Here is a 21000-nt window from a genome sequence, read left to right as displayed (position 1 = left end):
GACAGAAATGTGCTCAAAAATGAAAATTCCTTTTAAACATTCAGCTCCCTCATACCAAAATCTCCTCAGTTTTACGAGTCTTTATAAGCAGAACTTTGGCTCCAGAGGGTTTGGTCTGAATTAGGCTTTTTGAAAATGCAAGAAGAATCTATATCACAGCTGCTGTATTCACTTTCTGACTGGGGCAATAGTCTGACTCCCCCTTTTCCCTATCATCAGTAGGTCATGTAGGTGTTAATGTCACCAGGAACTTTGCTTCAAGGTCTTTTTGCTCTCCTGCTAGATTTTATAACCAAAGACAAAAAGGAGCCTTGCCTGTGTGATCCACTGTAGCAGTAGCAATAATCTTCCAGCACTAAGTCCCTACTGAAAACTCCCTCACACTGAAGACATTGCCATAAAAGGACACCATTTTAGCCCCTCTGCATTGCTGAGAAGTCATCGCACTATTTGCAGGATCCTGCAGGAAGATAATAGCTCATTAAAAACAAGAAAGCTGGAGAGCAAGCTTATCTACCAATTCCAAAAGTCATCATGGGAGACATGGCCAGCTTATACCCTTATGTCATGAGTCTCACAGCATTAATCTTTCCATGACATAGACCGAAGCTGTGGGGAAACCTGCAGGCACCACAGCGTCTCCAGCAGCATTTCAAGGCCACTGACACAGCACAATTAATCAGTGTGTGCAAAACCACATTCCACAGAAGTTATTCAACTCCATCTGTATTTGTGCACCTCATAACCATATACTCACACCTACAGTGCAGCACAACTGCACTGGCTTCCCAGGAGTTTGGAAAGGTGAGGGATAGTATCATCAAGGGAGAAACAGAATCAGTAGGTTCAGTTACAGATTTTTCCTTGGAAATGAACGACCTTCCTCTCCTGACATTGTACACACAGAGACAGCCCCTTGCTCACACTTGAGTGTCTCTGCCAGCTCCTCTTCCCCCCTGAGGTGTGTGCAGGGCCATGCCACAAGCTCTTCTTTTCCTTTAAGAAAGAGGCAGACTAATTGAGTTTGCCAGAAAGACACACAAAGGTTACACAGCCTTCACTTCAGGGATCTTATGGCCAGTTACGTACCATTTCAAGCAGAACTAGAATTATGACATGGCACGAGATTGTATCTGCAGACTTTTAAGATTATTTTAGAGCCAGAGGCCATAGTGTTTATAGTTGAATGGAAGGGTAGGGAAGGTACAAACCCTGCTTCCCTTCTCTTCTGAAGAAATTAAAGGATGGATGCCAAGATTTGTTTCTGATGCCTTACACTGATTTCACTTGAAGAGATTACTCACCTTCAGTATTTAACCCTGCAAATCCAGCTGGCCAAATCAGTCATCTGCCACTCTCATCTAATGCTCACACAGATCTTCCCAACAGTCTCTTCCGAGGAAGATGGGACACTGGTGCCCCACTTCAGTTCTTGCCTCACTTTCCTCAGCCCTTTCAAGACTCGTGTATAAATACCAGCTATTTGACTACTGCTATACTAATTTTGTTTTCCCATTAAGATTTCTCCATAATATTTTTCTTCTCATCTACCATATTCTACCACACACAGACCCTTCTGTTTTGCCAATCACTTTTAGCACACTTGTGATGCGAAGTCCTGAAATATTCAGCTTCCACAGATTCATCGTCCCTCTATTACCTCTGTCTCTAGACAACAATTCAGGCAGCAGAGTACTTCTCCAGTGAGACCATTTAGCAGCTCCTATAGGATATACCTGGTTTTGATCCCAGTTACGTCAATGGCAAGCTTCACATCACTGAGCATTTTGGGATTTTGGTCACCAAAGCAAGACATTTCATCCTGAACTATTTCTATCAGAGAGTCGAAAATCCTTTTATATAATTATAGTACTGAGAAGCAGCTACATGCCCATTTGTAATAGTACAGCTTCCTATCCCAACAACAGCAAAGAAATTATGCCAAGACAAAAGATTTTTAAATCTTATCTTGTAACTTACCAGAAAAAAACAAGAAGTCTTCAAAACACATATCCATCTATGAATCAAAGTTTGGTAAATGCTGCTTTAAAAACATCATCACAGCTGAGTCAGAGATAACAGCCTTTCATGTGGTGTCTCAACTCATAAAAAATTATTTGAAGAACTATGCCCATAAGTGTGCACATATATCTTATTAACGCCAATTGAAATTATACTTGTGGAATACAGAACAGATATTTGAATCTTTAATCTTGAATCAAAATTACAAATCATATAATTTATAAGATCATTACAAACAAAATCTTAATATATTTAATTTGGCAGAACAGGATAGAAATAAAATACCAAACTGGGTTTTGGTAACATCCCTCATTATAGATAACAGCTGTCTATGATAGGATAAGACCACAGTAAAGCAAGCCAAGCTCTTTCTCACCCTTTTCATATACAATCCTCACACATGACTGCAGTTGGTATTTTGCAGGGTCAAAATCCTTAGAAATTATTAATTTTACTAAACATTCTGCCATAGCCTATGCATTTGGATGCAGTAGAATGTTTGGCCCTGATGATAGAAAAGAAATAAAGATCTCAAAACCAATGGGGTCAGACTAGCCCAGCCTTCAGAAGTACATTTCTTCCATTTTCCTTACAGCTCCTCTGTGTGGAAGTGGCAGAAGAAAGGAGACTGAACAAGTCTTTCATGGCACCGAATGGAATCAAGGAACTGATTTGACATTTTGGGTTACAAGAGCTTCTGTTGAGTCCGAGTAGGAAAACAGACACAGCTGCTGCCCTTCAATGTTTCCTCCCACTTGCTAACAGCATTCAAGCAGTAAAATTGAGCCATCATGTTTATTTCATCATTCACACACCTTTTAATTCAAGTTATTGGTGCAATATTTAAGATACACAATGAACTAATATGCCAGACAACAGAAACCAGTATAAATCCTTTTGTCCATGGAAACAGAGACAGGTTGGACACAGGCCCCTTACGGAATAGTTTTTACCTCATAGGTAAAAGAGCATCATTTTAAATTTCATGGGGGATTTCCTTCTGAAGACTGACATATTGCAAGATCCAATATAAACCTATTTGTTGAGCACAGCTAAAGAACCTTACTTATCTCTGCAGGTACAGAAGCCAGAAAATCCCCACCACATATTCCACTTACGTGAAGCAAATGAGTTCATTTGACAGTGTCCCAGTGAGGACTCCCAATGCCTTAGCAAGCTCTGAACAAAACTCTAAATTATAACCAAAGAGATAAAAACTCCAGAACACATTTTTAAAAGAAAAATCACATTTAAGAAAAAACAAACACTTAAATTTAGCATTTTGGAAGTTATGAGAGGAATCTAACTGTTTTCTTATACTAGTTCTACATCAATGAACTTTAATAGGCATTTTTAAATTAAAGACAGATTTGCCATTATCAGCTTTTGTCCTGCTGCAATGATAAATTTTTGGATTAAAAACTCTTCAACACTATGGTTTAGGGTCACAAAGTACTTTTATAAATAGCAGTAATAGCTTATGTTGTTTCTTTTATGAAGAAAGCCAAGAATAGCAACAACCAAAATATACTATGCATTCACAGAAATTCCTCATTCTACAGACAAAGCTGCAAGCCAGCAGAATTTCATGGAGAATAAGTATACTTTGGCAAGCCATGATACACAGTTTTCTTCAGTCAAAAGGCATTCACATGGACTTTGTTTCACTTCCCCCTATGAAACTGGGGATGGGGATTCCTTTTACTGTGCACATGGTGTAGACATGAAACTTTGTGGAATGGATCCTCACACCAGACATTTTACTTTGTTGAGCTAAAACAAGCCCACAGGTGCCCAGGAGATACTGCAGAAACTGTCTTAGAAGAATGTGCAAAACAAGCATATGCATTGGAAGTGAGAACAGCACCAAAATAATTACTTTAGTGTCTTCCTAACAGAAGTGTTAGCTCAGTGTCATATACATTAAAATTATAATACAGAAAACTTTCAATATAAGCCCGTCATTAGTGGTCATAAAACACTGAATAACTGAGTGTAGATTAAGTTCTCAATAGGGAAACCACAACTGTCATCTTTTAAAACCTTGAGAAAAAATCTTGAGAAACCTCTAGAGTCTCTATAAATGTCATTAAATTAATTTCTCCCTAACATTGACATCAAGATGCATTTTAAAGATCATTAAGGATCATTATGACTTAACTTCTTAAACCTTGAAAACTAAGGCACAGAGAGGGAAAGAATTTGCAAAAGGCAGGCAGCCAGCCAAATTCAGGAAGGAATGGGATCTCCCAAGGCTCAGCTCACTACTTTTGACCATTAAAGAAAGGTTTTCACCCACATTACATTTTCAAAGGGGGGGGAAGGAAAAAAATTACCTCTTGCTCAGTTCTCCTTCCTGCCCAGAGCAAAATGCAAATGCAAGCAGTAGGAAATAAGTGCCCATCTTTGGCTGACCTTATGTCACGGACCATAACCACTGAAATTAAGAGCTCTGTTTCCCCAATAGTTTTAGTCCTAAAAGAGGATGCCACTTTTCAGAGATGACCAGATTATCGATAATTTGCTAAAAGAATTTAAGTGAGGCATTTACAACAAATAAATTCGAATGGTCACTATTAAAATGTTAGAACTCCTTTGGTAAACACCAAAGCTATTGACATTTTAAATGTCAACTATTTTGTGTTTCCAACCCTATAAGCGAAGCCCTTTATCCTTTAAAAGGTACTGTCCATTTTTTCAAACTTATTTCTGCAATTTCTTTTTAATTTTCATCCATTTGTTCAAGACAATATTATGTCCAACTTAATTCAAGCATCTATGTCCCAAACATAGACTATTTCATTTCACCTTTTATGGGCAGCCAGAACAAATCAAGGCAAAGCCTTTTTGGTACCTTTTCTTACACTGTCATCACTTGTCTTCTTTCTGTGTACAACACATCATTGCTATTGTGCAGAATTCCAACTGTGCATGACTAATGCCAAGCTGCTGATAATCTCACCAATTCCTGCTGCAGTGATATTTCCAAAAGGATTAATTCCAAACTCAGCCTCTGTTTTCCTTCAGATTATTTTAATGGGAGGCACAGGACAATGCTGACTATGCTTGAATGGAATGAACAGGGCTAGTAGAGAAGCTTGTTATCTCTGCATCCTTGCTTAGTCTTCATAGCCCACATTGTCAAATACCTTAAAATGCACTAAAAAGTGTGTCAGTGACTGTAGCTGGTCACTACAAAAAAACCAGATATTTTCCTATCAGCTGTATTTACTTTGATTTTAGTCTGTAATATTCCAAGTGTGGAGCTTACATACCAAAATTATTTAAACAGCTTAAAGGCTGGATTTTTTATGAATTTTGCTTCTGCAACAGGGAAAGCTTTGTAGTGGCTTTGTTACAGTTGAATCAATGTTTCTGTTATCAGCCTTCTTTCATGGAGGATGCTTTATCAGAAGATAAACATGTCCATGGAGCTGAACATGAAACACTCAACTTCTGTACACCACCACCTTGTTTTTACCTGCAGTAGCAGGACAGCTGACTTTGAAACTTATAAAATTCAAGACACTGACTAGCAGCAGGAAACTGAGGATTTATCAGTTCATTGATATTTCAAGGGCTTCTCAAAAGTAGAACTCCAATCCCACCCTCGATTTTAAGGCCCAGAGAGCAGAGTCCACATTAACATACTGTGATTGAGTCTCAAACAGATTAGTATGTATTGATGAGGATGAATAAAAACCTCCAATTTTAGCAATCTGCCATACACCTCACGTACATATACGACCTGTGGATCCTGTTATTTTCTGAAGTATATGCTCATTTCCAGTCTTTTGTAAGTAGTGCTGGATTGTATTCAAGGTGTGGAAGGCCATGACTTATGTTTCAAATGTTTCACCTCTCAGAGCTGAGGGGTCTACAGCTGGAAGAAGGAAAACTCATCTTTTTGTGGTCACCAGAAATAGACCTGCTGTGTTTCAACAGACAGAATTCAAAAGACCACAGAATCATAGAATGGTTTGGGTTGGAAGGGACCTTTGAAGCTCATCTAGTTCCAAGTCCCCTGCAAGGAACAGGAATATATTCAACTAGATCAGGTTGCTCAGAGCCCCATGCAACCTGACTTTGAATTTTCCCAGCTACAGCTTCTCTGAACAATCTGTAAAGACCCCTTTATGCAAGCCAGAAGGCATTAATATTTCTCTCCTGTGACAGGTAGCAATGCTTAATTCCCAAAGAGCTTTCTCTAGGAAGGCAACAGAAGTATAGATTTTGTATCTTCTGAAAAATCTCCACAGAATTATCATTGAACCTCTCTGGGGCTAACTGGTTCCTGTTACAGAGAAATGTACAGACAGCTGCAGGATTCTGCGACTATTTTGCATGTTCCTTTCAATAAAATTGAATTTTGCTTAACTAGCAGAACCTCATTAATAACTTCTGATTTAAGTCAAGCAAGGGAACAGTATGCACACCTTCATTATTCAGGGAGCAAAAATGCTTATTAGCAATAGAATCAGCCATCCCAGTTGCCACCACCTCTGGTTACCATGAGATTCTGGAGTTTCAAATTAAACACAACACAACTCTCAAATGGAGACCAAATATGCACAGCCTGACCACATTTGATACTGGATCTGACAAGGTCTGAAGTGAGTGAAAGGGCAAATTCTCAAGCCTACAGTGCTAGACTGGCACCAGAGCCAGGAAACACTTTCAGATCTCACCATCACCACCCCCTTCTGACCTTCAAATGACTATAAAAGGAGAGCTTTCCAGTGGGCCACTTTCCATATAGGAGCCCCCTCTGTAAGAGGACGGATTTTCAAGAGATGATAAACACGATTAGATGCTGGCTCAAAATCTCTGGTTGTTGATCTGCATGCATAAAATTAAATAGCATCTCCCTGTTAAAATATCATCTCCCTGCCAGGTCTGGTTTGTCAGAATGCTTCATGCTGTAAACTTCAGATGTTCTCATTACGCATTTGTAGCTTTGCATAGCACAGTGGAACTTAGATTTATTAGGGCTTCTAGCCATAATACACAAGAAAGATTCCAAATAAACTCCCTTTTCCCCCCCTCAAGTGGCTCTTTTACTTCACTCACTGACAATACAACCCCAGGAGAGAGGTAACAGACAAAGAAGAACAAACACAAAAATATTTGCCTTATTCTTTCAAAGCAGTAACCAGTGTCCCACTGTTTTCATAATCTTTGCTATGTCAAAGGCCACTTATGTTTAACTAATTAAAAATAAAGCCAAGAAAGAACAAACCAGCAGGGTAAAAGAAAATTAGAAAAATAAAATAGATTTGGGAAGTACAAATAAAATGGACTAAATGTGAAAAAGGAAAGGGCTAACATGACTCAACAGTAGAGCTCCCAGATGGTCTAAAGAGACATTTTTGGATATAAATGTATGAATGAAATCACATTAAATAAATATTACCCTTGACATTTTTCACTCATCATTTTACACCTTTTCCTGGAATTTTCCATAGCAGCTACAATTCAGTCTGCAGCCAAAGCATACCGGCAATTTGAAAAAATTTAAATTTTTTTAGAAGTGAAATATATTCCTGGTAAGACTAACTAATTGCCCAATTGATTGTCTTTAGCAATGTTATTTGTAAGTAAACATTATTTCTACATGTCCAAATATGAACTTGAAACAAGCATTTAAAACAAAACTTCAGAAAATTCATAAAAGCTTGAGAGATGTGTAAAGAACAACCAATTCCTTATCTGGATCATGATCAGTATTAGAAAATCTATTACTGCCAACAAAGACTATTGATACCACATGAGAGAGAGCAGAGAATGCAAGAGATTAATTTATTCCAATAGACAAACTGCTTTCCAACTGAAATGTTGACAGAGTAGTCAACACAGTAAGTAGTGTTATAGACCAATGCATAGCAGCCTGCAATGGGAATACACAAAAAGAGAGCTGACACTACTTGAAAAACTACTTCTGCAGCAGAAGATGCCAGCACTCCTCCTAATTCAAGATATCCCATCCCATGACCCATGGCAAAAGCTGCCAGCGAGATCACACAGGCAGTTAGGGGATTTGTTTCTTCCCACCGACCTCTGTCATCTATTATTATTTTTTTGCTCACTGAAAGAGGATTTCTGTTTTCTTGTAACCATCTAATTCTCAGGTTCCTGGCCACACTACCGTTCAGAGGAGGGCTTTCCTCTACACCAGACTTCTGCACCTTACTGCATTGAGTTCCACAGGCAGGAGAGACTTTAACTCCAGTTCACAGTGAGTTAAAGTATTTGCTTGTTTGGATTGAGAACATAAGTGACACCTTTTGGAGGCTTTGCTGTGCCTTCTTGCTATAGCTGCAGTCATAACAAGGATAACCTTATTCAGTGCCTTAGAACAAATGAAAAAACTGCCCTGCGAGCATCTCCGTCAGTGCCCAGCAGGGAATCCAGGCCACATTCCAGCATTTGTTATTCTGTAAAGGCAGCTTGCAGGTCATTGTCTCACGCATCCTCCACAGACTGCAGCACTCCAACAATTTCAGGGATTTTTTTTAACTCTGATGACTTTAGTGATCTGGCTACAAGGGTGTTTCCAGAAAAATAGCCTCAATGGAAAACTACAGCCGTAGGGACATGCAGGGATGGGAAATTGCAGCCTGTGAGAAGGGCGGGGCCACGGCAGTGTTTCACGATCTACTTCTCTGAACTCTTGAAGTTACCACATCAACACAACAGGAATTTAGGAAAAATTAATCCAAGCCACTAAAAGAAGCTTCTGCAATACTTCTCATTAATCTGGTCACTCCAGAAATCACTTTAAAGCACCAAGGATAGCACACTGTAATATAGACTAAGTATGTAATATTACAAGCTTTTCACAGCACACAGCTAGTGTTTGAAGCCACGTAACTGAATATTTGAAATGAGATTATCTGGAATTGTTGTGCCATAAGAAATGATAGATGAAGGTTGGCTTTGAGCTCAACTATTCAAATGTGGTGAAACTTCCAAACACTAAATAAAGGCCGACGGACACAAGCCACAAGCCTGTGCATTGTCAACACACAGAACACATGGGGGCACCCATGTTCAACCTGACAAAAAAAGCTTCTCCTCAAAGGCGCTTCTTTGGTAGCAGGTCTTGAGCCTCTCCATGTCCCTTCCTGAGAAAAACCAATATTTCTTTGTTCTATGTTATAATTTTATCCCCTCTTCGAAGGTTTTATAGTTAAGCAAAGCCACTACAAGGATTTTTTCTATAAACCATAATATTGTCACACTGTTGTATTTAAACGTTTTTAGATCCAGATTTAAAAGCAACTTAAATAGTCAAGAAAGTAAGAGCTGAGACTGTCAACAGCACCCCCTATAAAATTTTCTTAGGCCAATAAAATAGACAGCTCAAAACAATGTCAAAAAGGCTAATTAGAGAGTAACTTCATATACAACTAGCTAGGATCAGCAGAACTGCTCATATGCCAGACATGCTGAGAAAGAATGGTTTTAGAAAAGCTCCCATGCTGCAGTAAGTAATATACCTGATAATTTCATGTTATTATATTGGTAAAATCAATCAGACTATCAGAACAGGGCCTGCAATTTCAAGCAGAAAATATTAAAAAGAAAAAAAAGAGGCATTAAATCCATTTCACCCTTAAGACTTGCTTCTGTAGTATCAGCTGTAGGTGTTTTATTTGAGTTTGAGGCTTACCTTGATAACACAATTGCTGTAGGAAGTTACAATTCTGTGAGCTCATAGGCTGCTCCTTGAAGAGCCTGAAAATTCTTCTTTGGGCCATTTCACCCAGGTCTCAGCAGTAAAACTGAAAAACAAAACAAAACAAAACAAAACAACAAAAAAAAAAAAAGCAGTTTAGAAATCTTATTTTTAGGGACAAATAGCCGAAGTAAAAAGACATCAGTATCAAGTACAATATCTCTAATGAATCGTAAGAGTAAAAAAATTACACATAACCCATAACTTTTGACTGTAATTATGTAGAAGGTTGATTTGTATTCTCACACACATGATTTCATATAAAAAGGGGAAAATTTTTCCAACCCACTACAAGTACTATACAACAAATATCCTACTGTTCAAAGTTTTTAGAATTTGCTTGCCCAGATCCTAATCCAAATTTCTCATCTATTAAAGGTAATCTAAACTATACATTATTTGCTAACTAGAAAGATCTAAAGGGCTTTTTAGAAGTAGAAGTGGGATAAGAAAGAAAGAAATTCAGTTTTTCTCAAAAACAAAAAGGTTCTTCTTGTCTCATTGCAACAAAAAGGTAACTGAAGAACTCATAAAACCCCAAAGTTTTATACAGTCACAGAATTTTCCAACCAGTCTATGGGCTAGTTTATGACCAAGTATATTAGCAGATCCTTGCCCAGAGCCTGGCTTTCAGTGAGAAGCCCTCTCTACTTTCACACATCTCCCCAGAATAACCTAGCCCCTAGATCTGGAGATATTATTTGCTTCTTGTGTTTGTCTTCTGCTGTCCAGCTCTCAGAAGTGCCACCATATGCAGAAATCTGCTCTTTGTTAATAATAGAATAAAAATAAAAACGAAGAATCTCCTATTAGAGCATCCAAACTTTGTGCTTGTCATCATTTGAAACTAAGCCCTCACAGTGCCTGTTGCAAAGCAGGTGATTTATTTACCATATTTTGCATTTCAGAGTATACATTTCAGTCTCTGTTCAGGTGAACTCTCCTGTTCAGTGCAGCTTCTCTTCCCCAATGCCCAGGGATGCAAGTGCCCTCCTGAGGCACTTCCAGCCATGTGGCACCATCCTCCCTGGCACAAACAGCAGCCTGAGCCACCAAAACCCTTGGTCACCTGAGAACTGTCCTGTGGTGGTGACAGCCTGAGCAAGGAAAATGTGTTTGCAGAAGCTAAATGCTTATTTAAATCTCAAATTTGTTGATATACAAGTAGTCACCTTGCAAACGGATCTGCCACAGCTTTAAAAGGTACAGTACTCAAGGCTGCACCTTTGTGCCTCATTTATAGTGAAAAATCAGCTGCTGCATGCATGCTTTTAGACGGTTCAGTAACACCTATCATTAGTTGTAATTCAGATCCTGTGACACGCCATTGCTTTCCCACCAACCTTCTGTAATTGCCATAGAAGAATCTTTGAAGGGCCCCAAAGGTGTTCTGATTAAAAATCAAGTCCTTAAATTCTGGTTATTCTTATGAATCTCTATATAGACTGCATCTGGTTCTTCCCCTCCAACCAACTATAAAAATCAATAGGCAGTGTATAAAGGAGAAAAGAGTACAAAAGCATTAAGAGATCCAGGTCCCAGCAGTCAGTGTTGTTTTCCTAAATGTTCCTGTCTAACCAGCTGCCTGAAGTAACTACAGGTCAATATCTACCATCTATTTAAATATCTGGAATTAGATTCACAGGTAACATGCCTATAGCAAATGCCATTTGTCAGTGCAAAAGAAACCTGAAAGGCAGGAACAATTGTCTCCACCTTCTCTTTTAATGCCTACAGGCCTGCTTGAGTATCAGCTGCAGCATTTAAGGTAGAGAGAAGATACTGCATACTCATCAGTAACAGTAACACAATTGTCTAAACTTACCTATTATGTCTATGTGAACAATTAGAACTAATACAACCTTTGCATTTGCTGGGGGCTTTTGTGTTTAGTCTCAAAATATATTTTGTGATAAAATATGACAAACGTTCTCAGAGAATGAACACTGCAAGAAAAACTGAGGTTGTATTTATTCCTGCACAGGTACCTTTGAATTTGGTAGCTCTTTAGACAAGCTTTTTAAGAAAGTCTGCAGCTAGCAGAGCCACAGCTATATACAAGCTGTCAAAATGATTAAAGCTCAGTGCTCCAAGAGAACCATATAACACCTACACATGGATGATCCTTTTTACAGTGTCACAAGGATATTTGTACTGACTTGCTCAAGCAAGCTACACCCAACCTCAAACATCGCTTTCTGACATCTCGTTGCTCTCTTCTGAAACTATGGAACAGTTTTGCTTTCACATACCACGCTAGGAAATACTTTGCCTATCCAATAAGCAGCAGATACAGGGCGAGTACTCTGGGCATGGCCTGTAGTCATGCACCACATTCAAGAGTGCATATCTTACCACTTTTATTAATCTTGAGATTAGCTTTCTGATTGCTGGAAAATTTCATAGAGGAAGTGTAGTTGTGTTAGGTTATCGTAGAACTTACATTGAGTTGATGAGATCTACTCCATAGAAGTGTTTAGAAAGAGATTAAAGTCACTTCAGCTCGGCATGAATAGAGAACATGACATTGTAAGAGGAAGAAATACCAAATTATAAATGATATATTCTGCAGTTTCTTCTTTTCTTGCAGGCTGTACAGCACATTGAAAAGCTTGAGTCTTCTACCTCTGAAACAGATCCCTCCCTGTGTTTTTCATCTGCTCTGATTCAGCTGAGGGAATTCAGCTACATTTTCTTTTAATCACATGCACAAGGGACAAACAAGACTGTTTATACAGTTTACTCACTGTTGAAAAAGCAATTGAAGCTTGTTTGTTGTTGCAGGTTTAAGACAAACTAGAACTTGAGTATTTAACCAGAAGTTGCTGCCTTTTATTTCCATAGTGTTACACATGGCCTAACAAGGGAAAGGATTATGCAATAACTGTTTGGAAGTTAGTCAAGCAAAGGATTGCTGGTTACTACATTATCAAATGATAAGGCCTATCGTAGGAATTAAAAGCAGCAATTTCCTGTTCTATATTTGTTTCTTTCCAGACTTGCTGTGTGAATTAAATCATCTTTAACTCAGCAGGTATTTCTTGTGATCCTGGCTGCTCAAGAAGTCACAAAAAAGTCAGCTAGATAACTGGGATAGAACATCTATAAGCAGCAGCTGTCAGCTGAAGGCACTGTTAGAAGCATCCACAGGTGTTTTGGTTTGAAAGACACGTGTCTGCCAAGGAAGGCAGGAGCCTCCCTTGCAAAAGAAAATATAACCCCTTTCCCTCCAAATTATTATAACTTCGAAATTACGGGGCTTTCAGGCAAAGATATGGAAAAGGAATAACAGTTCTTTACTAGTGTGTACATATATAAATAAATATATATATATATAAACAAGGCAAACAAACAGCAACAACAAACAGAACCAGGAACCCAGTGGCAGCCTTCTCTCGGCCCCTTGGGCGCAGTTCCGCTCACAGCCGGCAGGGGCGCTGGTGGCTCCCGGCCAGGCAGGGCAGGTGCGATGGGGCAAGCTCAGCCCTCCCGTGGGTAATGGCGGGCAGGCCGGCAGGAGAGATAGAAAAGGGGCTCCCTTTGGAAACCTATGGGAAGGAGCTGGTCTCACTGCCCCTCTGAATGGCAAAATGGGCTGTACCAGGAACCTCGGAGTGACAGCTGGAAGGGCAGAGGCAGGCACACCCTGGGGTAGCAAACAAAATGCAGCAGAAACTCTGCAGCCATAGCAGGAGCGGTGGTGGGTCAGGCAGACACAGGGTATTGGGGTAAAGTTTAGTGAAAAACCCAGAGCAGCAGCAGAAGACAGCGGGGCTGGACAGCAGCAGCCAGGCTCCTGCAGGCAGCCACGCTCCTGCAGGCAGCCACGAGAGGCTCCCTCAGAGGGGTTGAGATCCCAGGTTTGGGGTCGAGGTCCCAGGTTTTCCCCTAGGGCACCCCAGCAGATAGTGAGGGCCCTTCTCCAGTGAGGTCGGGTGTTAATAAAATCCCAATTCAACAGGTGCTCTTACGAGCAAAGGCTCACCCACAGTAGCAGAAGCAGTGGGAAGACAAAAGCTCCACAGTAGCAGTCACTCCTCTGGGCAGTAACGGTCCAGCACCAAACTTCACCTGTCTCCACTCCGAGAGAGGAGCCAAGCCCTGCCCATCACCCCCAGCCAAAACCTCGCTGTGTTTCTGTCCTTCCCAAGATAAAAGCCCTCTGCTAAGAGGCTGCACCTGGCTGCACCCTCCCCTTCCTCCTCCCCCTAGCAACACCTTTTACTCTCTTAATTACCGGTCGTTATCTTGTCTTAGGCAGCAAATGGGACGTCGTTCCCTGAGAGAAAAAAAGAAAAGGAAAAATCCTAACTTCCATCAACAGGGAAAGCTGGAGGCACTGTGAGCCTTGGTATCTCAGAGTCCAAATATACGTATGGAAAAGGTGCTGGAGGTCTAACAAGGGAAAATATGGAGTAGAGTTACTTAATTCCACTCATGAATGGCCAGTACACCATCTGTACTGGCATCAGAGACTTTTTTGCTGAGAGCAGAGATGAGAAAACTTTTCCCTGAGTGTGTACACAGCCCATCAGGCAATAATGAGGACGAGTTTTATTTCACATTCCTTGTACAGCAACAAACTTCACATATTTTAACTGTCCTTTGAAAAGAATGTTATTTGAACACCGGACTATGGGATGTGCTGACTGAAATATAAGATGGGATTATAGACTCTTACTGTCTGCTTTGTTTTCAGTTGTAAAACAAACAGTATGAAGGAGCATGTATTTGTGCTGTCAAGTGAAGTTTCTAATCGTGGTGAGGAGTTCAAACAAGAAAAATTCTAGCCTCTTCCTTTGACTTAACAGTGGTACCTGTGCATAGTTAAGGTTTCTTTTTGTTTGTTTGTTTTATTTGTGGTACAAATAGCCTATGAAAAGTACCTCAGTTTTCATCCAAATTCCATTTTAGTCCAGTAACTCAGACTCACAGTATTGCATTTGGAGTAATTTCTGATTTTAAACTGAACATCAAGTGTTCGTTTTAAAATCCAACATTTAACTGAAAAGTTGGCCCAGACTAGGATGATGACACCTGAGTCTTGTTTCCTGAGGAGTTCAGCAACTTCTGTGAACTATCTCCAAGAAATGTATAGATGTCACAGAGCAGGTACCCAAATGCAGCAGGTTTGCAGTTGGAGTCTCTTTGTAAATGTTTCACATGGGTTCCTTTGATGATGCCAGTATACAAAATGACTTGATCATCTGGTATTGAAGCGTGTCTAATTCTTTAGTTACAAAGGTGAGATCAATTTCCTGGCTAATTTTAGTACCTTAAAGCAAAAAAAAAAAAGGCATCAACAAAAGGTCAACCTTGCTAAAATATGTGAACTTTTTCCGCTGTGCCTCCTATCAATAGGACTATTGACTTCTAAATTTTTTTTTTAAGTTGCCTTCTGTGCTTCTTAGAAGATTTGCCACTGTATGCCAAATTTAAAGACAATAAATTGAGTTTCTGTAAAAGTACTGACAGGCAAGTTGCAGTACCCAGGGTTTGATTGTGGGCATATGGTTAGTAATGACATTCTAATTAGATTTTGATACTTAAGCCTGGTGTGAGGAGGGTCAGTCTCTTAATCGTGTTAGACTTTGAAGAGATTATGAGTGACTTTTTTCCTCCTTACAGACTCTGCACTAAAAGCTGCCTCTCTTTAACTGGATTGCAACACTAAATGTAACTTGATAAAACATTGGCACATTGCTGTATTAGCTAGAAAATCATGCAGGCAAATTTAGTCATTTCATAACCCCACACCACTGATGCAATATGAAAAAGACTCCCCACACATAGTCCTGCTGGAATAAACTGGTGTGATGGCCAGCTAAACAACTGCTGTGAATTTGTTCTCTCTGCAGACTTCATTGACAGAGGTGAAGTAACACAGAAATGAGACTACCACTAACGTCAGTCTCCCAACAAGTTTTCTGTAACTTGTTCCTCTGTGTAAATAAGAAATAACAGTAAAGAGCATCTCTGTCACTTCCACTGTCATTTTTGTTCTAACTTTGTGCAAAATTGGTGTTTCAGGAAAACAAACACTACTCTTCATACTAGAGGAAAGCTAAAGGGGAGGGGAAAATGCAGGGATATAAATGCAATGCTTTAAAGGGCACATGGTCTATAATTTATTACTTGGTACTCTTATATTACATACCTATCCTTCTTCCACTTCCTCTCCAAAAGTACTCATCTTTACATGCACATTTCAAGTTACTAGATCTGTCTGACATAGTTATCAACAGCAATAAAATTTATTTATGCACATTAAAAGCTGACATGTGCTTTAGATCACAGTCTGTACTTGGAATTAATCTCCCCGATCTTACATATAAGCTTATGTATGAGTCAAGAGGCCTTCAGAGTGAAAAATCTCTTAACTGTTACTGAAACAATGAGCTGTTTTCTCCAAAGCCATCATTCTGGGCTGCCATTGTGCCAAGGTACAGCCTATACAGGAAGTCAGAAGGAATTTTGTGCATGAGACTGCAGAAGATGCAAACATCAGAATTGGACTTAGCCACGTAAGGCTGTACTGAGTTCCAAGACAATGCTATGCACTCTCAGTGTGCTTTCTTAGGATCTATGGCCTGACTGTACAGGCACTGAGGTAAAATGCTTCTGTTTTGTCCAATAATGTGAGGCTTATGCCAGTTTCCACTAATTACTGACACAATAGGTGGCAGAAAGAATAAAGCAGATGAAAGGCGGGTTCTGTCTACAAACACAGGAAGTAAATCGGGCCTATTTGAAGTAGCTGATTTTAAAATCTGAGAACAAAAATACCTCAGCATTGTAAAAAAGATGCACTACTTTGGTACTAACATACCTGCTAAGCTTTGCTCACAGCAGTCTTACACAGCTTTAACTTTAGTGTCTGAAAATCTGGGCATGAGAGTTAAACGGAATCACCTAAGAGACAGGCTGGAGTAAAGCCTATTTCTCTCTCTCTTTCTCTCTCTGCTTTTTATTTTCAGCATGTTCATTTTAGTTCACTGGCCTGGCTGACCACTTTGATAGGCTCTTTTGAGGTGAGAAATATCTCCATAAATGCAAACAAGTTGTTGAAAATAGTAATGAGTAGAGCCCAGCTAAACACACTGTTATGAAAAACAGCTGAAGCCACCCTGACAAGACAAGACTTGTGCTAGTTTAAAGTCCATAAACAATAAGCAGGGCCACACTTCACCCCTAGTACAGTTGGCCTCTGAGGAAGCTGATTGTACTCGTCCTTGAAAGAGAAAAAAGCAGATAAGCCACAAAGAGTTATATTGTGGGGACAGCTTGTATGGACGCTGGTGAAGGACATGAAAGGAGCCAAATAAAAATACATTCAGTCCTGATTGTAGCCAGCTTATTTTGATGGGAACTATTTACATATTCCACTTAGATCTTTAATGTTCTTGTGGTGAATTTCTTTTTTTTTAAGCCTCAGCAATTGATTCCTTATTAACCAGTTTGGGGAGAGGAGGGTGTTTGTCTAAGAGAAAGCAAATAAAAATTTTAATCATAACTGTAAATTTAAAAGCAGGATCAAATTAATTGCTACATTTAGCAAATTGTTGCAGACAGGAAAGTTCTATGTATTTGGATATGTAGAGGAGGCAAGTTTGACAAATACTGCATTTATATGACTTGCTACCTTGTTACCTGTAAAAAGTCTTGAATTTAGAATTTATGTCTCTCAGTTTTCAGCTGTGGTTCTTATCACCCTTGTTGATTGTAGATTGAGAGTGGGTCTTCTGTAGAAGTAACTGCCTGACCCAACCAAAACTGAACTCTCACAAACCAATTACGAGAAACTGAGGAGCAATAACAGAGTGGTTCATAAGCTTCTTGACTTTGGGTTCTTTATTTCTTTTTCTATTTCTACAAACTATTTTATATTCATGTGCTCTGCTGGCTACTGGTTTTGCCTCTTGTTTACACACAGTGCAGAGGACTAAGTTGTCGGAGAGGAACTGCACATCTTTAGCACTGACAACATCAAATACATCATAAGCAAGTGTGAGGTAACTCACAGTCTGTACCGTACGGACACTCTTGTATGAAGGCACATGGAAATCAGCATTTATTGAGGGTCGGGGTCTCCTCCCCCCGCCGTGTAGCCCTGGGAGAGGGGCCCTGAGGGGAGGCACGGGCTTTCCCTGCCCCTGGTCAGCCTCTTTCCCATTGGTTGGTTTGTGTTCCCTGCGTGGGCAGAAGGACCCTTGGTCCGGCGACTGGAACAGTTCCTGGGCAGAGCCCCGGCCATGCGGCTGGAGAAATAAACATCTCTGAAACATCTACCGAGAATCTGTCCACATATACATTTCTTTTCCACGGGACTCCTGGTTTGATATATGCGTGTTACAGTAATCCCCGCTGTAACTGAGGCTCACCTCAGCTGTTAAATAATATTTCAGTTTGCTGAAGAGCAGAGCTTTTCAAAGGTATTGCTTTTTGAAACTCAAATGTCTGGGTTGTGTTTTACTTTCAGTCAGATTCACTGCCCTGACCTCCTGCAGAAGTACCAAAGACAGGCCAATTCCATCTTACAAAATATTAAACTGGTGTTTCATTTGAATCCTCCCTCTGACTGTGATCCATCCCCTTCACTATGATAGCTATGGTTAAAATCCCTCCAATACTTTGCTGTGTTTGAACCCTGGAGATTTCCTTATGTCTGGAGGTGTATGGACAATACTGTGTTCTCCAGGCAGTAGTATTTCATTGGCAAGAGAAGAAGCTACACCAAAAGGACATGCCCCAGCTTGGAGCTGGCAGGCAAAATATGTGCTGAATTGTCTGCTTTGGTTCTTAAAAAGCATCAGTTTATGAGGACTGACTTTGCCAGACATTTAAATTCTATCTCACATCCAGTGCTGCAGTTTAAATAGGCAAAACTTGTCACTGCTGCCAAGAGACATGGCCTCATCCATTGCTACATGACTGGACAGCTGCGCAGGGGTAGAAGACAAGAGAAGAAGCAGGCAAGGGCAGGCAGAACTGCCTCCAGGAGCAGTAGCAAGCTATGGCAATTCAAAACCTCACAGGAAATTCCCTAGATTTGAGCTGAGAGGAATGCTGAGCAAGAATTAAATGGTTCTATGTGTATTTGACAGACCATAGGCAGCCTAGGGTTTGGTGAAAGGAAAGAGGTGAGGAGTATCTAACCATTAGATATTTATGCATCAAAATGGCAACTTGGTGCTTTCACCTCCCTATTGAAGCAAACCCAGAATATCCTGTTATAGATCCTGACTGCCTTCACCCAGAAGTTTCATGGCCCAACTGGTATTTCCCTCTTCTAGTGAGTCTGTACAACCACTTTCTGTGGTGAGATAAATCAATTTTTGTTTTATTTATTTAATAATGAGTGAGAATTACACTGCATATAGTCCCATCCTCTCTCTCTTAATCATGAAATCGCTAGCCTATTGTATGACACAGACCTGTGAAAGGCTGAGACCTCTGCCTGAGGTCTCTAATGTTGTTAACCCATTATCAATTCCATCACTGTGGGCCATGGACATTTCCTGAAACATTTCTGTTTCAATAGTGATATCTGTATTATTGGTATTGCCAGAGAATAGCATAAATCATGGCACTCTGGAGAGCCTTAGACCTTGTGATGTCAAGTACTGATGGCTGTTTTGAGAGTCCCATGAGATGGTGCAGAGAAGGGAAGGAGAAGCTCAGGCCAGGCTCTGTGCAGAGAGCAGCTGGGGACAGCTCCTGTTGCCTCTCAACCCTAATCAGGGATGCCTTTACTTTTGAGACTGTCCCATTTGTTAGGCTTTCACCCAAGTCTCAGTTGAGCTGCAGCCCATCACACACAATGAGTGCACTAGCTGGCACTCTTGAAGCACTCAGGCTCGCTTCAGGAGCTGACAGAAGAAAGAACATCAGGCCTGCCCAGCGTAAGCAGCGTCTGCCCAGCTGGCAGGCACCTTCCTGGCTAGAGAAGAGATGTGCCTTTAATGATGCTGTTCCCGACACCAAGAGCCCTGCCTGCATTATTTCAAGAGTGGAGAGAGAATTTTGGACAGATGTTCCCAACTGCAGACTCCATTTTAATTAACTGTCCACTGGTATTCTGTTCAGAGAGCTTGGAATACAGGCTGTGACTCCGATGGGGAATTTTCTTCCAAAACCCAGCACCTGCTGTGGGTCTGACTATGCTGTGTGACACGGGAAATCCAGAGCAATGGGGAACTGCTCCCCAGGGGAAAGCAGCACTTTGTATTGGCAGCATCTGCCTACAGATTTGACCCGGGCCAGTGGCTGTGCAGGGGGATAATTACTCCAGAATGGAATGAGAACTTACGACCTTCCGAGCACAGCATGAGGCACTTTTTCCCTTCCCCGGGGAACGACTGAAGAAGCAAACCGTATTCCGGATGACGTAGATGAGAAAATGAGAAACGGGGACGGGGGAGGAGGATGTATTGCTGAGGAGGAAGCCTTTTACTTCAGCACGTTTCGTTGGCTATCCGCGCATCCAGGACGGCCGCAGCGCTCCGGGAGCGGCGCGAAGGATCCCGCAGGAGGCGGCCTGGCGCCCCCTGCCGGGCCCGCTGGGCACGGCCCCGCCGCCCGCTCCGCGCCCTCGGGAGCGCCGGGGCACGGAGCAGCTCCGCCGCGCTGCGCGGATTGGGAGCGTTCTGCGGGTCAAAGATACAGCAAAGGAAGCTCTGGGCTTCCATAGGAATATTTTTGAATAACTCACTAACTCTTAAAACGGTACCGTTGACGTTTTAAGTGTAATTCTCTATACCAACTGGTGGAGTTTAAGTCAACTCTGTCATATTGTATTTTAGTTGCTATGTTCTCATCTCCTTACCAAAAAGGGTTCTAGCATAGGGACAAGAATGGAAGATGACCATTCAGGTACCATCACAGAAGATGACTCAGAAAGAAATTACCTTTTTTTCAGTGATCTTTTCTTACACAACCTTTTCCATGCCACTTCGTTTTCAGTGCTGTGAACAAGCAGTCTCAGAGGAACTTACTATGAACCTTCTTCTGGATGGAGTGAACACTCACATAATTGGAACCTATAAAATCCTTAGGGTCCACACAGTGCTGAATTAGGGTGGAGGTTTTTAATCCCCGTAGCATATAATCACCTCTGAGAACCTAAGTTGCTGTATCTGTAAAGAGATTCACTTGGTTGCTTTGATGTTAAAATTTGCAATACAGGTCACTTGGGTCAGGTAACAGATGACACTGAAATCCTTTTGTGAGGTGGAGTCATC

The sequence above is a fragment of the Corvus moneduloides genome, chromosome 12 (genome assembly GCF_009650955.1).
Source record: "Corvus moneduloides isolate bCorMon1 chromosome 12, bCorMon1.pri, whole genome shotgun sequence".
NCBI classification, from domain to species: domain Eukaryota; kingdom Metazoa; phylum Chordata; class Aves; order Passeriformes; family Corvidae; genus Corvus; species Corvus moneduloides.
This window is presented reverse-complemented; position numbering follows the sequence as displayed.